General features: G+C 31.1%; 1 long non-coding RNA gene and 2 pseudogenes across 1 annotated transcript; 2 read left to right on the forward strand and 1 right to left on the reverse strand.

The window, feature by feature from the left end:
• The first annotated feature begins 4256 nt into the window (after positions 1 to 4256).
• Positions 4257 to 6677, forward strand: LOC146913507 (uncharacterized; annotated as a pseudogene).
• Positions 6678 to 11366: 4689 nt separating this feature from the next.
• Positions 11367 to 13317, forward strand: LOC146913508 (uncharacterized; annotated as a pseudogene).
• Positions 13318 to 14988: 1671 nt separating this feature from the next.
• LOC146913509 (uncharacterized) lies at positions 14989 to 16850 on the reverse strand. The gene is made up of 2 exons (XR_015013616.1): positions 16624 to 16850; positions 14989 to 15416 (listed from the first exon to the last, which is right to left on the reverse strand). It is a non-coding gene; the product is annotated as an uncharacterized LOC146913509 (long non-coding RNA).
• Positions 16851 to 20228: the final 3378 nt, after the last annotated feature.

The following is a 20228-nucleotide window of genomic DNA, read 5'->3' on the forward strand; positions in this document are numbered from 1 at the left end:
TTAATTGGCATTAATGTTGTTTTTATTTATGATAAAGGACGGTTTTTGTTAGACATGAAGATATAGAAAAAGCCCCCCCTCGTATGATTATATACTGAACCAAGCTAAAACAATTGGAACACCATTTTTTCATAGAGATGAAAACTTATGCACTACCTACATAAAAATGCTCTCTCCTGGGTTATATCATTCCTGTGTTTAACAAATTTAAGCTGTTCTGTCGCCTCTGATATGATTCATGTCAGAGAAGAACATGTTGTATCCTGGGAGGATATTCGCTTATGAGGCGGATAAATCCTTAAGGACAGTGACTTCGTCACGCCTCAGGTTATCTATCGGTTTACTCTTGTGTAGGTGTCCTATGAAGTATTGGTGAAGGATGTTGATAGAACTATTTCAGCAGCCAAACTATACAACAATATTAAACAAAGATAAGTTTTCTTAAATCTCTCTTATTTATTCTCTTTAATATTTTATTGATGCTTTTATTCATATGATATTATTATTTATAGAGATAATTTATTCCTAATTTTACAACACCATATACATTTAGACTTTCTATTCTGTAACGAATTACTTACACTAAAAGAATTACTTACACTATGGAGATTAGGTACCAGAATTTCACACTAAAAGAATTATTTACAGTCTACTAAATCTAAAAGTAATTTTTCAATAATGATTCAAAACAAAAGAATAAAGACTCGGTTTCTGAGTTTTTTTTTCTAACCAAATATGGGTTATACATTTTCTAGAGAAACCCAGCACGTTGACATTAAAACAACACCTTCTCTCTGAATCCATTTTTGTTATTTTTACTTATTCTTCAATCGAGGCTAAGTTTGTTTCCAAATTTTGAATACTTTACAGAAGAGTAGAGTAATTCTTCCAAAAGAAAAAAGAGTAGAGTAAAAGTTTGCAAAACAATTATATCATTTTTTTTGAAGAAAACAAATTGTATCATTTGTCATTAGTAATTCAGAAGAATTCTACGAAAAAAGATACATAACACATTCCGCATAGCAGAAAAAAGATCAGACCATGTGAAAACAAAACACCAAGGCGCTATCCCATAAGCATAAAACAGTACGATAAAAATAAAAACCAGCACACAAACATAAACATAACTATTATCAATCTTCTGCATCAGATTCTCCCTCCATATCATCTTCTGCATCAAATTCTTCCTCCCATTCTTCTTCTGCATATTCTTCATCATCTGTATCTGATGAAGTCCCTGCTTCATGGTTTGGAAGAATGGGGAAATTCAATTGTCTCAAATTATCTTCATCAAACCAATCTGCATCAAGACGAGGACCAAACAGAAGTTCTTGTTTTTCACGATTGTATTCTCTTTCTAAAACATTCATCACCCCTTGGTTTATCATTATCTGACTCAAAACAATTGGATAATATATCCTATTTGAGTTACTCAAGTTATCCTTAATTGTGTTCAAAATCAACAATGGCAGATTTACCTCCTTGTTTTTCAGAATGTTGTAAATACAAAATTTGTGTAAGTTCGTGACTTGGTTATCATCTTGGTCACATTGGATGAATCTTTTGTTGATAAAGCAATGAAGAAGTCTAGCTTTGATTTTCATTTGGGTTGCAACTTCAACTCTCTCTCCTATGGCTGCATCTTCATGGAGCAGGAATGAATCTACATCAGGGTTTTCATTTATCCATTCGTTGTAGTATGGTAATCCTTTACCTGCACAACCGATGGCTTTAGATATGGATGACTCATCGACACAAACATGCATTTTCAAAACAGTTGAAATGATTTTGTTCTCTTCACGAATAACAACATGATTTTCCATGAATTGCCTAACGAGGCCAGTATAAACTTTAAAATTTAAATCTAAGAAATTAATCCACCCCGAATTAGTTAGTTCTTCATATAGATCATAACCACAGTTCTCAATCTCTTCACGGTGGATAAAATGTTCAACTTGAATAGGAGCATTTTCAAATGGAATGTGGTTGAGTGGCTCCATTTGTTAGAGAGATGAATGATGATTTAGAGTTGTTGCAGAATTCGTGTATTTAGAGAACCCCAAGTGTCTCTATATATATTAAAATTAATGTCACTTGGTGAAGAGACACAACAATACAAATAATTATGTCTCTACATATTGAAATTTATGTCACTTGGTGAAGAGACACAACAATACAAATAAATTATGTGCTGGCAGGTTTAAACTTGGTGAAGAAACACAACATTACAAATAATTCTGTTTTCTTAACCTGTTTGCTTTAATGGCATTGATAATTGATGCAATTGATAGATCAACATATTGTTCTGGCTATTTATTTTGATTGCACTTACCCTTCCCCTTTCAAATGTAAAATTATGATTTTTAACAATTTCGTCTAATCATTTTTTTTGTTACAAACGATTTCTTCTTATCTAATATAAGCTATTTCGAAAGCTTGAAATACAATTGTCTACTCATTTAGCGATACAACATTGTACAATGAACAACACATGAAAAGAGAGAGAAAAGCTTACAAAACTATTGTATTGATGATAGTTGAAAATGATACAAAAATGGAAGTCGGTCCGAATGAGTCACCCTTGTGACTTATATAGTAAGCAACTAGTATCCTAACTAACTATATTCTCTAACCAACATTAACTCACAATTGAACTAACTATTATTCTTAAAAGTCTTTCGGAGATAACTCCCAAATTCTACAAGATGTATCTACATGACAGATCCAGAAATTTTAACATGCGGGGGCAAGATTTTATATGATAAATAGATGTACAGAATTTTTAGCAATAAATTAGTAACATTATTATCATTGAGCAAAATACTTGACATTATAAACATTGTACTGTTATAAATTGAAAAAATTAAAAAGTCATTAACATCTACAAATTAAAATTTTTATTTGCGTGTCTTTATATTTAAAAAGTATGGTAAAAATCATTTAAAATTCCATCTCAAATGCATTTACACATTTGATTTTATAAAACTAATGAAAAAAATACTCTTTTTATAGTATAAATTTTCATTTAATGAGGACAATATATTATTTTAAGATGAGACAATAACTAAAATACCAAAGATTTAATAAATAATATAAAAAAAATTACTTACATTTGAGACTAGAGGGAGTATAGTTTAAAATTAATTTACAAACATGACATTGCTTTACCTTCAATGTATTAGTTTGGTTATGTGGGGCCAACATACAATTTAAAATGGGGTCAAAATGCAAAATCATGCTATTAATTGCTTAAAATAGAAAGCTAGGAGTGGGGTCAAGTGACCCCAATGTTATACACTTGCATCCGTGCCTGTGTATCTATCGAAGGCATATATTAGCGGTTAAAACAAAAAATTTGGAAGTCTAAAAGATGTATCTATGTTTCTTTTAGATTCAGCAACTAATTTTGTGATCGATCCCACCATCCATTAGTGAGGTTCAATTAAAGACATGTCAAAGTTTTAGAATTTCTTTTTAGGCCTTCTTATTATCTCTTATGCCCCTTAAAATTTCATTTTTAACCCTAATATATACGTTCGGTAGATACATCTCAGAGGGTTAGAAGTTATCTCCTGGAGGGCTAGTGAGTTAGCTCCCGGATGACTGTTTTATATGATAGAACAGTGAGCAAAATTGTGAGTTACGTTATTTTGGTGTTTCAAAGTTTTCAAACCACCTCATTTGCTCTTCAAACCTGCTCTTCAAACCTGCTTTACACTTGAACTAACGAATAAAAAAAACTTAAAGAACAAATTATGCAAACAAAGTCTTAAACAAAGTACAAATGTTTTTTATAAATTACTTAAACCATTTACGTAGGTTCATAACCAAACAAAGGACAACTATCATCTATGGTCCTTTAAGTTAGATTTTTATAGCAAGTCATTTTTTAAAAAATTATTACAAATTGGTACTTTAAGTCAGAAAGTATATGTACCTTGATCTTGTTTTCATCAAATTTAGTTAAAAAGTGTTTATGTGGACGTTTAATGTTAAGTTGGTATGTCAAAATTCACCACCCTCAAAACTAGAGTTCATAGGTGTATTACTAAGTCTTGATTTGAAACAAAATTGATTGATTACTTGATTTATAATATTGTTGATGAATAATTTATTTGTAAAATTAGGCTTCAATTTAAAGAAGAAAATGTGTAAGTAATTATATTTGATGTCATCAACAATTTTTAACCTACCATCTATGTTAAATGGTACACAAACACGGAAATTGTGTTATATTATACCTGAAACTATCAAACCTAGCATTGCATTCTCATTCACTTTGACATACACACAGACGATTCATATTATGCAGAGGTGGGTGCCGTTTCCAGCAACATATGGAAGGAACTACATCACTTCTTCTTCTTCCTTCTCACGAAGATTTCCTAACCCTAATAAGCTTTTATTCTCCAACCCTAATAATAATTTTCTATGTAAGTTATCACCATCCACTTCATATAACCCTAATGACGACGACATCCTCGCTTCCGTAGATTTCCAGAAATTGATTAGTCTTCTTGGCAATGCTACTCCCCAAGAGCATAGGTACCACCACCTACACTTGTCCAGTCTACTTCAATATCAACACTTTCTACTCAAAGTTATTCAAATCTCTTGTCAAACTAAATTAGTTGAAACCCTAAAAGTTCCACCTCATAATCTTATTCACTTTATAAAGAATGTTTGGAATAGTAATAAGGGTTTGATCAATACCCATGTTTTAGAAGTCCTTGTTGAATCAATATGCTGTGGGGCATGCTTAAGTATATTGGTCACTATCAATCTAACTTAGTTAACACCCGGATTCTCAATAGAATCATAGAATATTTCTCAATTATGAAGGGTCAAGGAAAGTTTGCACTTGAAGTTTTTCATAGTTTTGAAGATATATTTGAGTGTTTGCCAAATCAAGATACATATTATTTTACACTGCAAGCTCTTTTGAGAAGCACAAGGTATAATACTGATATGATCCAGCAAGCAGCTTCTATCTGTCAAAAGTTGATACTGCTCCCTCCTCATGATCATGATCCTGATGCTGATTCTGATGATGAAGACTACAACCACCTTCTTCCTCCTTACAACAACGATGTCACCACATCCGAAAGATTCCAGAAAATTTTGACATGTCTTGGTGATGTACCTCCTCTCTGTGCCTGTAGGCACGGAATTGGATCAGCTATTAAATACATGAACTTTGCCACTCCGGTTCAACATCAAGAAAATTTTCTGTTCAAAATTATTGAACCTCATGTCAAACTAAATTAGTTGAAAAACCAAACGTTCCATCTCATAATCTTATCAAATTTGTAGAGTGGATTTGGAAGAATCATAAGGACCTCATCACAACACCTGTATTGGAATCCCTCATTTCATCAATATGTCCTACTGCTCCCACTGAATACGATGTTGCACTAAAGAAGAAAGATATATTTTTTCTGTGGAACTTGCTTAACCATATTGGCCATAATCAGACTGGCCTTCTTAGCACTCGGATTCCCAATCAACTCATAGGTTTCTTTAGACATATGTGGCCGAACACAGGAAAGGATGCACTCGATGTTTTTCATAAATTTGAGGTATTTCAATGTGTGCCAAATCAAGATACATATTTACTTTATAATGAAAACTGTTTATGATTGTGACACAAGTTGGATTACCCGGCAAGTTGATCGACTTCAGCTAGCTGCTTGCTTCCATCTATCAAAAGATGGTGCTTCATCCAGAAACCCTCCTTCCTGATGATGGTGAGATACTTGGTCGCTATTTAACTTTGTTTTCTGAATATAATATGATCGAAGAAGTCTCTGCTCTCTATCGTGCAGCAAATGAGAAACGGAAAAGAAACCTAAATTGGTCTCTAGAGTTAGGTATGTTGTTACCTTCTTGTATGATTCAGAAACTTTGTTCAAATAGAAAAACTGTACATTTGACTTTGGAGATGTTGACTGATATAGATATTCTTGGGGAAAATGGGACTAAACTAGGGCTCTGTGTGGAGGCTGTCAGAGCCTTGTGTTGGTTTAAATATTTCGATGCAGCCAAGAAGTTGATATTTAAAATGATTGCAGAAAGTCCACTACCGTGTCCCTCAGGACCAGTTTTCAATCATATTATTAGAGGCTATTTTTTTGCTGGGGAAAATGGACAAGCTTTGGAGATGGTGATGCTATTGGAAAGTATAGGTTTATACACTTGTGATGCTCTTTTGTGTGATTATTCATTTCCATATTGTATATTGTCAGTGGCAGTGGCTAAGACGATTTTGGAAGAAGCCAAAAAAGAATGATTTGAAGTTAATCATCGCTCTGTTGTACCATACGATCATTGTTAAATATTGCGATTGGTGGAGTGATCCCGATGCTTATTGGTGGAGTGATCACGATGCTTACAAGTTATTATTTCAGATGAGGGATTTTGGTGTGGCTCTCAAGTTTATGACTAAGATGAAGGATTTTGGTTTCTCCATTAATCTTGATGAATATCACAAGGTGCTCCACTCTCTTTACTTGAAGGCTATGGATAGGAAATTGATAACGGAGCAGCTAGAGGAAATGGAAGCTATGGATAGGGAAATGGCAAAAGAGCAGCTAATGAAAATGAGCTCTATGGATTCGAGAACGATAAAAGAGAAGCTAGAGGAAATGCATCTTGATATTAGGGCATCATTGTCATAGGAGGTTAAAATATTAATGCAAAAATGTTGGTAAAAATGGTTAGGAGTCAGTTGATGTTTTTTATTTATTGTTTAAATATATTATTTATTATATTAAACTCAGTCTAACTTTCCTTTTTTATGTTGTTTTTTATTTATTGTTCTTTAGAGTATTGTTAATAATAATGGTTTTGTGTGGAAGTATCTGATTTTGGGTCAAGCTATTTGTGAAGGCGATATGTGTGCTTTGTTAGCATAGCACACATACATAAGAATGTTGATTTGCATTTGTTGTTCATGTTTGTCTTTGATCATATATCTACACAATTCTTAAAACAAAAATGCCTCTTTAAGTTTTCAGTGGTCTATTCTTTTATATATAAGTTCGTAACTTCTCAGTTATGCAATTTTAAATTTAGTTGTGCGAGTGTGATGTTGTTTCAAGGCCGGTGCTTCTATCTATGAGGCTAACATAACATCTCATTTATCCAATAGTAAATGAATATATGTTGTGTAGATATTTGTTGTCTATGAAGCACGGATACTGAGACGGATGCCACACGACAAGGACATCGACATGTTGACAACGATAAAATTTTGATAAAATGGCATAAATGCAATCACATGTGTCGGTCTCGTGCACTAACACTTGTTGGACAAGTGCGAAAGCAAAATCATTAGGTAGCAATCTTAAAATTACCAAGAAACCATGCATGTAGGTTGGAATGGCAGGGCTGTCTTTTAGTGATATTCAAAGAAAAATCCGAGCGCGGAAACACTCAAATGAGTTTGACAAACAATTCAACCGTTTCAAAGTATGACCTTCTGCCTTGTATTGTTAGGCATGGTTGAGATGTGTCTGAATTTGTGTCAAATGGTCAAAAATGACATGTAATTTGGAATCGAGGAGTAATAAATAAGACTATCTTGATAATCTAATACAAGTTATTTCAAAGGCACTCATTTAATTAGAGCGATTACACTTTGTACTAAATCACGTATCAGAGAGTAATATCAGTCTGTTAAAATTTCGCTACGCCGTAGAGCTTCTATTTGACAACGCAGTACTACTTCAAACCAAGTCAATCATCTGATTAGGGAGAAAACAACAAATCATACAGTTCTATAGAGCCTATATAACCACTTTCATACAATATTTTGAACTAAATAGTGTATTGCAGAACATTAGTGATTTGTTCAAATTCATCTTCGCTATAGAACCGCTATAGCTTCTTTGTAACAACATTGGAATCACCACATTATAAACTAATAATTGTGATTATGCTTGACAATGATGAAAGAAGGTAGTGTATAACTTAAAAAGAAAATGACATATTGAATTCATTTTAAAGAAAGTAGACCCTGAATGTTGGTAGGTTTCAAGAGGTGAAAAAATGTGGCATCACAAGATGTAACCATTTGTTACCTCTCAAAAAAAGAAGTAACTACTTGTTTACTTTATATATTCAACTCAAACAAGTGATCCTCTAACCTTCAATTAAGAAATCATCAACAAAATGTTGGATTCTGAAAATGCATAGTGCTTGATAATAGAAAACTATGCATCATTTTAGTGGAAGTTCATATCATTTGTCCAGGCAAGTACCAAGACAATTTACATGAAATTTGAGTAAACAGGAATATAAAAAGTATAATTTAGTACTTTGTGCAGACTAACCCATTAGTTGATCAAAAGGGACTAAAAGCAAAGCAAATATTCTTTTTCTCAGAGAATAGGAGTTAGGTAACGAAATTATTTCAATTTGCAGTTACATAGTGTATTCTTCGTCGGCTGATATTCTATCGAATTTAAGTCTAAATGTAACACGGGTTCGAAAGATCCACTTTCTCCTCCGCGCTTCCCGTATTATTAGGAAGTGCGCTAAAGCTCGTCTTGTTATTCAAACCTATCCCTGCAAATCATCTTTTCTGTCGATATCCCAATTCTCGTTGATTCCTTCTGTGTTTTCTCCAAAAAGTTTGACTGTATGTTGACTCTTGACCACCGGTTTCGAAAAGCGGGCACATCGCCAGTAACACCACCCGCATCCCAATATAGCACTGGAGAAAAATCTTCCATCAGTTTATCAGCAAAATATTTTTAACATCAGCAACTAAACATTTGATATTTTTAACATCATTATTATATGAGCGAAATCGTGCATCAGTTTATCCCGTCTAGATACAGATTAATAATGATAGAAAAATGTATCGTTTGTGTAATCAATCAGTATTCTAGAAAAAACAAGCAACAGATAGATAACTATGCTGCGCAGATGCAAGGTTATTGTGGGAGTGATCCAAATTCCAATTGACTATAAGCCAGGCCATTGCTACAAACTTATTCACATTTCAAATTGGTAATTAGCACAAATATGGGAATATTGCTTTAGTAGGTACCAAAATTTCTGCTCAAGAAATATGGAACACAGCTCCTTAAAATTTGAGATTAAGCTCAGAAGTCAGACCTACAAAGAAAACTAGAAAAGAAGATAAACCTCCCTAGCCAAATGGCTCCCATACTTTACACAATAAATTACAGTTAATGTAGTTTATAAAGTCATGAACAACAAAAATATGTATTGTAAATATTTTATGAGTATGAGATGACTTTAAACAGGTTTTTTTTCGTAGTAACTTCCACTATATAGAAGTTAAGCATAGGAATTGTCATGTAAAATATAGTCAGGTAAATAGGAATTGTCATGTTCGCCATTTTAAATTAGAAATGGCATGTTTCAAAAAATATATATAATGGCATGCTCGCCATTTTGTAAATAGAACACAAATAAATAAAAAAGGTAAAAAATGGATTGCTCGTCAATTCAAATAAGGAACAGGAAAAAACCATATAAAAAAACCTGCTCGCCAATTTAATTCAGACAGAACCTGCAAGTTGGCAGAGAATTATTGAAAAAAGGTCATGCTCGCCAACTAAAAAGAAGAACAGGGGCAATTGTATCAATAATTTTCAACTAGGGGCAGACATATCAAATTTTTTAGTGATAGGGGCAGAAGAAAAAAAAAATTCACACTTGTCCAGTCTACTTCAACATCAACACTTTCTACTCAAATTTATTCAAATCTCTTGTCAAACTAAATTAGTTGAAACCCTAAAAGTTCCACATCATAATCTTATTCACTTTATAAAGAAGGTTTGGAATAGTAATAAGGGTTTGATCAATACCCATTTTTTATAGGCTTAATTAGTCCCCGAGTCCCTTAACTTAATTGTTTGTACCAAATTGGTCCCGTAAATTTAATTTGTACCAAATTGGTCCTCAAAGTTTTGCTCCGTAACCACTTTAGGTCCTTTCTGTTAGTTTTGCTCAAAAACGTTAACTCATGTATATGAAATACCCAAAAGACCCTTAATGCCAAATTAAAATTAATTTATTCTCAAAAATAAAACAATTCTAAAAAATTCTAAAAAATTGGAAAATTAATTTTTTAGAAATTCTAAAAAATTTGAAAATAAATCACGAATTATTTTTTTAAAATCTGGAAATGTTTTTTATGGATTTAGTCAAAATGGATTTTTGTTAATTATAATTCAAATTTTTTTCAATATTAAAAAGATTTTACAAAATTCAGGAATTTAATATTCAAAATACAAAAAAAGCAAAAATTCAAAATTTTACAAAAAAGGTCAGATTTTTTTCGAAAAAAAGTTTTTTAAATACCAGAATTTTTCGAAAAAAATTTAATATTCCTGAATTTTTTTCAAAAAAGGTCAGATTTTACAATAAAGTTTTTTAAATTCCTGAAGTTTTTTTAAAAAAGTTTTTTAAATTCCTGAATTTTTCGAAAAAAATTTAATATTCCTGAATTTTTTTCAAAAAAGGTCAGATTTTACAAAAAAGTTTTTTAAATTCCTGAATTTAAAAAACTTTTTTTCGAAAAAAAAATCTGACCTTTTTGTAAAATTTTGAATTTTTGCTTTTTTTATATTTTGAATATTAAATTCCTGAATTTTGTAAAATCTTTTTAATTTTGGAAAAAATCTGACCTTAAATCTTTTTAAAAAACTGAATTATAATTCCTGAATTTAAAAAACTTTTTTCCGAAAAAAATCTGAGCTTTTTTGTAAAATTTTGAATTTTTGCTTTTTTTGTATTTTGAATATTAAATTCCTGAATTTTGTAAAATCTTTTTAATATTGAAAAAAATCTGAATTATAATTAACAAAAATCCATTTTGACTAAATCCGTAAAAAAACATTTCCAGATTTTAAAAAAAAAAATTCCTGATTTTTTTTCAAATTTTTTAGAATTTTTTTTATTTTTGAAAATTAATTTTCCAATTTTTTAGAATTTTTTATATTTTTGAAAATTAATTTTCCAATTTTTTAGATTTTTTTTTTTATTTTTGAAAATTAATTTTACAATTTTTTAGAATTTTTTTTATTTTTGAGAATAAATTGGGATTTTTAATTTGGCATTAAGGGTATTTTGGGTATTTCATATACATGAGTTAACTTTTTTTGAGCAAAACTAACAGAAAGGACCTAAAGTGGTTACGGAGCAAAACTTTGAGGACCAATTTGGTACAAATTAAATTTACGGGACCAATTTGATACAAACAATTAAATTAAGGGACTCGGGGACTAATTAAGCCTTTTTTATAAGTCCTTGTTGAATCAATATGTTCTAATATATGTATTGAATTTGATCCTAAACTAAGGAAAAAATGCATATTTTTGCTGTGGGGCATGCTTAAGTATATTGGTCACTATCAATCTAACTTAGTTAACACCCGGGTTCTCAATAGAATCATAGAATATTTCTCAAATATGAAGGGTCAAGGAAAGTTTGCACTCGAAGTTTTTCATAGTTTTGATGATATATTTGAGTGTGTGCCAAATCAAGATACATGTTATTTTACACTGCAAGCTCTTTTGAGAAGCACAAGTTATAATACTGATATAATCCAGCAAGCAGCTTCTATCTGTCAAAAGTTGATACTGCTCCCTCCTCATGATCATGATCCTGATGCTGATTCTGATGATGAAGACTACAACCACCTTCTTCCTCCTTACAACAACGATGTCACCACATCCGAAAGATTCCAGAAAATTTTGACATGTCTTGGTGATGTACCTCCTCTCTGTGCCTGTAGGCACGGAATTGGATCAGCTATTAAATACATGAACTTTGCCACTCCGGATCAACATCAAGAAAATTTTCTGTTCAGAATTATTGAAACCTCATGTCAAACTAAATTAGTTGAAAAACCAAACGTTCCATCTCATAATCTTATCAAATTTGTAGAGTGGATTTGGAAGAATCATAATGACCTCATCACAACACCTGTATTGGAATCCCTTGTTTCATCAATATGTCCTACTGCTCACACCGAATACGATGTTGCACTAAAGAAGAAAGATATATTTTTTCTGTGGAACTTGTTTAAGCATATTGGCCATAATCGGACTGGCCTTCTTAACACTCGGATTCTCAATCAACTCATAGGTTTGTTTAGACATATACGGCGGAACACAGGAAAGGATGCATTCGAAGTTTTTCATAAATTTAAGGTATTTCAATGTGTGCCAAATCAAGATACATATTACATTATAATAAAAACTGTTTATGATTGTGACACAAGTTGGATTACCCGGAAAGTTGATCGACTTCAGCTAGCCGCTTCCATCTGTCAAAAGATGGTGCTTCATCCAGAAACCCTCCTTCTTGATGATGGTGAGATACTTGGTCGCTATTAAACTTTGTTTTCTGAATATAATATGATCGAAGAAGTCTCTGCTCTCTATCGTGCAGCAAATGAGAAACGGAAAAGAAACCTAAATTGGTCACTAGAGTTAGATATGTTGTTACCTTCTCGTATGATTCAGAAACTTGGTTCAAATAGAAAAACTGTACATTTGGCTTTGGAGATGTTGACTTATATAGATATTCTTGGGGAAAATGGGACTAAACTAGGGCTCTGTGTGGAGGTTGTCAGAGCCTTGTGTTGGTTTAAATATTTCGATGCAGCCAAGAAGTTGATATTTAAAATGATTGCAGACAGTCCACTACCGCGTCCCTCAGGACCAGTTTTCAATCATATTATTAGATTAGAGGCTATTTTTTTGCTGGGGAAAACGAACAAGCTTTGGAGATGGTGATGCTATTGGAAAGTATAGGTTTATACACTTGTGATGCTCTTTTGTGTAATTATTCAAATTCATTTTATGTATCAGTGATATTGGAAAGTATAGCTATGACAATTTTGGAAGAAGCCAAAAAGAAGGATTCGAAGTTAATCATCGCTTTATTGTACCATACGATCATTGTTAAATTATGCAATTTGTGTAGGGATGACGAGGCTTACAAGTTATTATTTCAGATGAGGGATTTTGGTGTGGCTCTCAAGTTTATGACTAAGATGAAGGATTTTGGTTTCTCCATTAATCTTGATGAATATCACAAGTTGCTCCACTCTCTTTACTTGAAGGCTATGGATAGGAAATTGATAACGGAGCAGCTAGAGGAAATGGAAGCTATGGATAGGGAAATGGCAAAAGAGCAGCTAATGAAAATGAGCTCTATGGATTCGAGAACGATAAAAGAGAAGCTAGAGGAAATGCATCTTGATATTAGGGCATCATTTTCATAGGAGGTTAAAATATTAATGCAAAAATGTTGGTAAAAATGGTTAGGAGTCAGTTGATGTTTTTTATTTATTGTTTAAATATATTATTATATTAAACTCAGTCTAACTTTCCTTTTTTATAATGTTTTTTATTTATTGTTCTTTAGAGTATTGTTAATAATCATGGTTGTGTGGAATTATCTGATTTTGGGTCAAGCTATTTGTGAAGGTGATATGTGTGCTTTGTTAGCATAGCACACATACATAAGAATGTTGATTTGCATTTGTTGTTCATGTTTGTCTTTGATCATATATCTACACTATTCTTTTATATATAAGTTCGTAACTTCTCAGTTATGCAATTTTAAATTTAGTTGTGCGAGTGTGATGTTGTTTCAAGGCCGGTGCTTCTATCTATGAGGCTAACATAACATCTCATTTATCCAATAGTAAATGAATATATGTTGTGTAGATATTTGTTGTCTATGAAGCACGGATACTGAGACGGACGCCACACGACAAGGACATCGACATGTTGACAACGATAAAATTTTGATAAAATGGCATAAATGCAATCACATGTGTCGGTCTCGTGCACTAACACTTGTTGGACAACGGCGAAAGCAAAATCATTAGGTAAAATTACCAAGAAACCATATGCATGTAGGTTGGAATGGAAGGGTTGTCTTTTAGTGATATTCAAAGAAAAATCCGAGCGCGGAAACACTCAAATGAGTTTGACAAACAATTCAACCGTTTCAAAGTATAACCTTCTGCCTTGTATTGTTAGGCATGGTTGAGATGTGTCTGAATTTGTGTCAAATGGTCAAAAATGACATGTAATTTGGAATCGAGGAGTAATAAATAAGACGAGATAACTTGAGAAGATTATTCTGATAAGCTTTAAATGGTTAGTGAGCATATCAGAAACTATCTTGATAATCTAATACAAGTTATTTCAAAGGCACTCATTTAATTAGAGCTATTACACTTTGTACTAAATCACGTATCACAGAGTAATATCAGTCTGTTAAAATTCCGCTACACCGTAGCGCCTCTATTTCACAACACAGTACTACTTCAGTCAGCCACTTCTTAATGTACAAACTGTCATGTGAAATTTTTGGATCTGTTCTTTCTTAACTATTCAATAGGGTTAAGGTTTGATACTTTTTTTTTTTTTTTGAAAGGAAGGTTTGATACATATTTTTGATGAAGGAGATATACACATACACAAAATTTAAAACATATGCATTATCAAGCCAAGTCTATCATCTCATTAGGGAGAAAACAGCAAATCATACAGTGCTATAGAGCCTATATAACCACTTTCTGACAATATTTTGAACTAAATAGTGTATTGCAGAACATTAGCGATGTGTTCAAATTCCTCTTCGCTATAGAACCACTATAGCTGTTATGTAACAACATTGGAATCACCACATTATAAACTAACAAATGTGATCATGCTTGACAATGATGAAAGAACTTAAAAAGAGAGATGACATATTGAATTCATTTTAAAGAAAGTAGACCCTGAATGTTGGTAGGTTTCAAGAGGTGAAAAATTGTGGCATCACAAGATGTAACCATTTGTTACCTCTCAAAAAAAAAAGTAACTATTTGTTTACTTTATATATTCAACTCAAACAAGTGATCCTCTAACCTTCAATTAAGAAATCATCAACAAAATGTTGGATTCTGAAAATGCATAGTGCTTGATAATAGAAAACTATGCATCATTTTAGTGGAAGTTCATATCATTTGTCCAGGCAAGTACTAAGACAATTTACATGATCAAAAGGGACTTAAAAGCAAAGCAAATACTTTTTTTCTCAGAGAATAGGAGTTAGGTAACGAAATTATTTCAATTTGCAGTTGCATAGTGTATTCTTCGTTGGTTGATATTCTATCGAATTTAAGTCTAAATGTAACATGGGTTTGAAAGATCCACTTTCTCCTCCGCGCTTCCCGTATTATTAGGAAGTGCGCTAAAGCTCATCGTGTTATTCAAACCTATCCCCGCAAGTCATCTTTTCTGTCGATATCCCAATTCTCGTTGATTCCTTCTGTGTTTTCTCCAAAAAGTTTGACTGTATGTTGACTCTCGACCACCGGTTTCGAAAAGCGGGCACATCGCCAGTAACACCACCCGCATCCCAATATAGCTCTGGAGAAAAATCTTCCATCAGTTTATCAGCAAAATATTTTTAACATCAGCAACTAAACATTTGATATTTTTAACATCATTAGTATATGAGCGAAATCGTGCATCAGTTTATCCCGTCTAGATACAGATTAATAATGATAGAAAAATGTATCGTTTGTGTAATCAATCAGTATTCTAGAAAAAACAAGCAACAGATAGATAACTATGCTGCGCAGATGCAAGGTTATTGTGGGAGTGATCCAAATTCCAATTGACCATAAGCCAGACCATTGCTACAAACTTATTCACATTTCAAATTGGTAATTAGCACAAATATGGGAATATTGCTTTAGTAGGTACCAAAATTTCTGCTCAAGAAATATGGAACACAGCTCCTTAAAATATGAGATTAAGCTCAGAAGTCAGACCTACAAAGAAAACTAGAAAAGAAGATAAACCTCCCTAGCCAAATGGCTCCCATACTTTACACAATAAATTACAGTTAATATAGTTTATAAAGTCACGAACAACAAAATTATGTATTGTAAATATTTTTTTAGTATGAGATGACTTTAAACAAGTTTTTTTTTTCATAGTAACTTCCACTATATAGAAGTTAAGCATAGGAATTGTCATGTAAAATATAGTCAGGTAAATTATGAGGGAAGTGAGGTAGCTACTCAAGGCAGGATCATATACAAACTCAAACTAGCACACTAAAAGAATTACTTATAGTGTACTAAAAGTAATTTTGTACACGATGAGTAATTCTTCAGTCGAGGCTAAGGAGCTAAAGGGTTGTCAATCCAACCCTCGTGTGTGGCTTAGGCTCTCCTTCTACATCAATGTTCCAATCATAAATATATTGCTTTTCTAAGGGATTGTCCTGTCCTTAGTTAGAAGACTTTTGAATCGTTTTAAAGAGCGAATGTTTATAAACTGCCCCTATCTCGACCCTAATTAGGTAAAACTTTTTGGATTACTAGAACAAAAATCTTTACTTGCTCAAGAAAAACAAAAATCTTTACAAAAATTCAAACCCTAGCAATTTTGTCAATTCAATTAGGTAAAACTTTTTGTTTTACAACAGGTGTCAGTGTTTGTGTCGGTGCTTTACAAAAATCTTTACAAAAATTCAAACACTATCGCTATCGTGTTTGTGTATGTGCTTTATAGGTCTTACGTGAAACCAAAAAAGTAACAATGAGGAAACAAAAGATTGACTTACAATGAAATTCCAAGTTTATGAAGAGAAGATCTCAAAATCCCAAATTCAGAGCGACTAAACCTGTCATACTCCTTTTTACTGGATAGCCACCGGTAATATTTGTCGGCATGTTTCTGATCATCCATAGATATATTTTGTGTATGAAGTTGATTTGATGTGGGATTAAATTTCTTTGTTTTTCGGGTTTTACGATTTTCTTGAGATTCTCGGGGGAAATTTGCTCGGGTAAATAAACTATGCTCCCTCATGCTATTTAAAGAAGTTGCACTTGCTCAGCAGGTTTTCACTTAATATTAAGTATTATTTTTTTCTTCCAATAAGTTTGTGTTTCGCTGTACCTGCGTTTGGGAGAATTGCATAGTCTCTTACCTACTCTCTCCGTCCCTTAATATAACCACCCATTTGATTTTATTTTTGTCCCTAAATGTAACCCCCTTTTCAAATTACTAGATGCATTTATTACTTTTTTCCTAAACATACCCCTAATTAATACTACTAACTTGTCTTGAAATATGAATAGTCAAATTTAATACACATACAAACAAAGGACAATTTGGTGATATTAATACACAAAACAGACACATTAATTACACTTACAACTTTTCTTAAGAAATGTGAAAAATGCAAAGGGGGGTTACATTAAGGGACGGAGGGAGTAACAAATTATCTTTAGTTACAACCAATAAAAATAGGACACGTAATAAAAAATTGAAACAAGTTGATTTTTTTTTTGAAGAATGAAACAATTGATTCTCTCTCCTATTATTTATGAAAACCATCTTCAAAACCGTCTGGCCACTACACACTCCGAGAAACAATTATTTCAATTTTCATTTATTTATTTATTTTTAATTTAGAAATAATGATATGTCATGTTTTGGTGGGTTGTGACTAAAGATGACTTGTTAGGTAAGAGACGATGCAAGAATTTCTCTAATAATAATATATTTCCTCCGTTTGACTTTTTAGAAAATTAACATATAATTAGTGATGTGTATTTTTTTCACATTTTTTCTTATTATACCTTCATTTTAATCCACCAATAAATTTTTATTTTTTTCACACACTTTATCTTTTCAATAAATTTAATATGTTATCTTTCTCTTGTAACAAAAAAATTTTCGGTTATTATCTTTTTCTCCGGCAATTCCTATTTCCGTGCGTGCTCTCTCTCTCTCTCACTCCCTCTCAACAAACAATTGTCAATTTTCAAAATATTGTGCACATTTTCTTCCTTTTGAATATCATGGAGTCTTTTATTTTTCATCTCTCAAATCTATTCTTTTACTTTGCACTTGAAATTTTTAACAATTGTTACTTATCTTATTTATAGAATTTTGACTCTTCTTGGAACCATTGTTTGTAACAAAATATTGTTTAAATTTAAGGCTTAAATATGGTATTGGTCCCTGCAAAATAGGCTAGTTTTGGTTTTAGTCCCTGCAAAAAAAATTTATAGTTTTTGGTCCCTGCAAAAATAGGCCAGTTTTGGTTTTAGTCCCTGCAAAATTTTTGTTTTTGGAAATAGTCCCTGACCCAGTTATGTAATAAAAAAATATTAAAAAATTCTGAAAAAATGAAAAATTAATAAAAAAATATTAAAAAATTATGGAAAAATGAAAAATTAATAAAAAAATTAAAAAATTCTGGAAAAATGAAAAATTAATAAAAAAAATTGAAAAAAATATTAAAAAATTCTGGAAAATTGAAAAATTAATAAAAAATTTAAAAAATTCTCGAAAAATGAAAAATTAATAAAAAATTGAAAAAAAATATTAAAAAATTCTGGAAAATTGAAAAATTAATAAAAATGAAAAAAAATAAGAAAAAATTAAAAAATTCTGGAAAAATTAATAAAAATAAAAAATGATTAAAAAAATAAAATAATCTAATAAAATGAAAAATAATGATAAATTCTGAAACCATGCAAGACATTCATTTCGAAATTTTCATTAGTATTTTTTCCAGGAATTTTTGTGTATTTATAAACCGGGAACTTTTGTGTATTTATAAATCGAGAATAAGGGAAATTTCGAATATATACTAATCAAAATTTCGAAAAATACTAATGAAAATTTCAAAAATTTCATTTTTTTAAAAAATGAATAATCTTTTTAATTTTTTTCGAAAATTTCGAAATTTTTTAGATATTTTCCAGAATTTTTTCATAATTTTTATTTTTCATTAAAATTTTATTTAGAATTTTTCCAGAATTTTTATTAAAATTTGGAAAATTTAATTTTTCCAGAATTTTAATTTTTTTTAGAAAATTTCAAAATTTTATTTTTTCAGATTTTTTTAATCTTTTTATTTTTTCAGAATTTAGCATTATTTTTCATTTTATTAGATTATTTTATTTTTTTAATCGTTTTTTATTTTTATTAATTTTTCCAGAATTTTTAATATTTTTCCGTATTTTTTTAAATTTTTTTCCATTTTTATTAATTTTTCAATTTTCCAGAATTTTTTAATATTTTTTACAATTTTTTTATTAATTTTTTATTTTTCCAGAATTTTTTAATTTTTTATTAATTTTTCAATTTTCCATAATTTTTTAATATTTTTTTCAATTTTTTTATTAATTTTTCATTTTTCCAGAATTTTTTAATATTTTATTAATTTTTCATTTTTCCAGAATTTTTGCAGGGACCAAAAACTATAAAAAAAAATTTTGCAGGGACTAAAACCAAAACTGACCTATTTTTGCAGGGATCAAAAACTATAAAAAAAATTTGCAGGGACTAAAACCAAAACTGACCTATTTTTGCAGGGACCAAAAACTATAAAAAAAATTTGCAGGGACTAAAACCAAAACTGGCCTATTTTGCAGGGACCAATACCATATTTAAGCCTAAATTTAATGATAACAAGAAACAAACTTTGTTTAAATAAACAAACAAACTTTGTTTAAAAAAAACAAACTTTAGTTTTCCAAATAGATAACATTAATTAGTTTTATTGAAAAAGATATGAGTAATTGACAAAGGGTATATTTGACAAATGTACCCTTAAAATATCAAAAGACAGTTAAATAGAAATGAAAAATTCACCCTGAAAATGAAGGTGAGAAAAACACAAGAAGGGGGGGTTGAATTGTGTTAGCTTTTTCTTCATTTTCTCCTAAGCTGAAAACACTAATCAGAAGCAAAGTGAGAACTGCTTCTGAAGTGAGATTCAGGACTAATATGCAGCGAATAAAAACAGAGATAGAGAAAGAAGAAAGACACAAAGCAATTATACTGGTTCCTTCCACAAACCGGAAGTAGTCCAGTCCCCCTTGCACTTCCAAGGAGAGTTCACTAAAATGTAATATCTGATTGCAATTGCTCACTGCTAAACTTAGCAAGAGACTTCAAATTGCTCAAGCACACAAGCAAGAGACTTCCTATGCTCCTGAACACAATCAAGAGACTTCTATTGCTCAAGCACAACTGCATGAGACTTCTAATCAAACAGAATTACAAAGAAAAATGTTTGAGGTTGAACACTTGATATACAATCAGTGGTGTTCACAATACAAATCAGATATATGCTTCCCTAAAAAAAATATGCTATAAATTATAATCTTTTTTTTAAGCACAAAGAAAATATATTAAATAAAAACA

Source organism: Medicago sativa, chromosome 6 (genome assembly GCF_051527215.1).
Source record: "Medicago sativa cultivar Bolivia chromosome 6, Bolivia_mono, whole genome shotgun sequence".
Classification (NCBI taxonomy): Eukaryota; Viridiplantae; Streptophyta; class Magnoliopsida; order Fabales; family Fabaceae; genus Medicago; species Medicago sativa.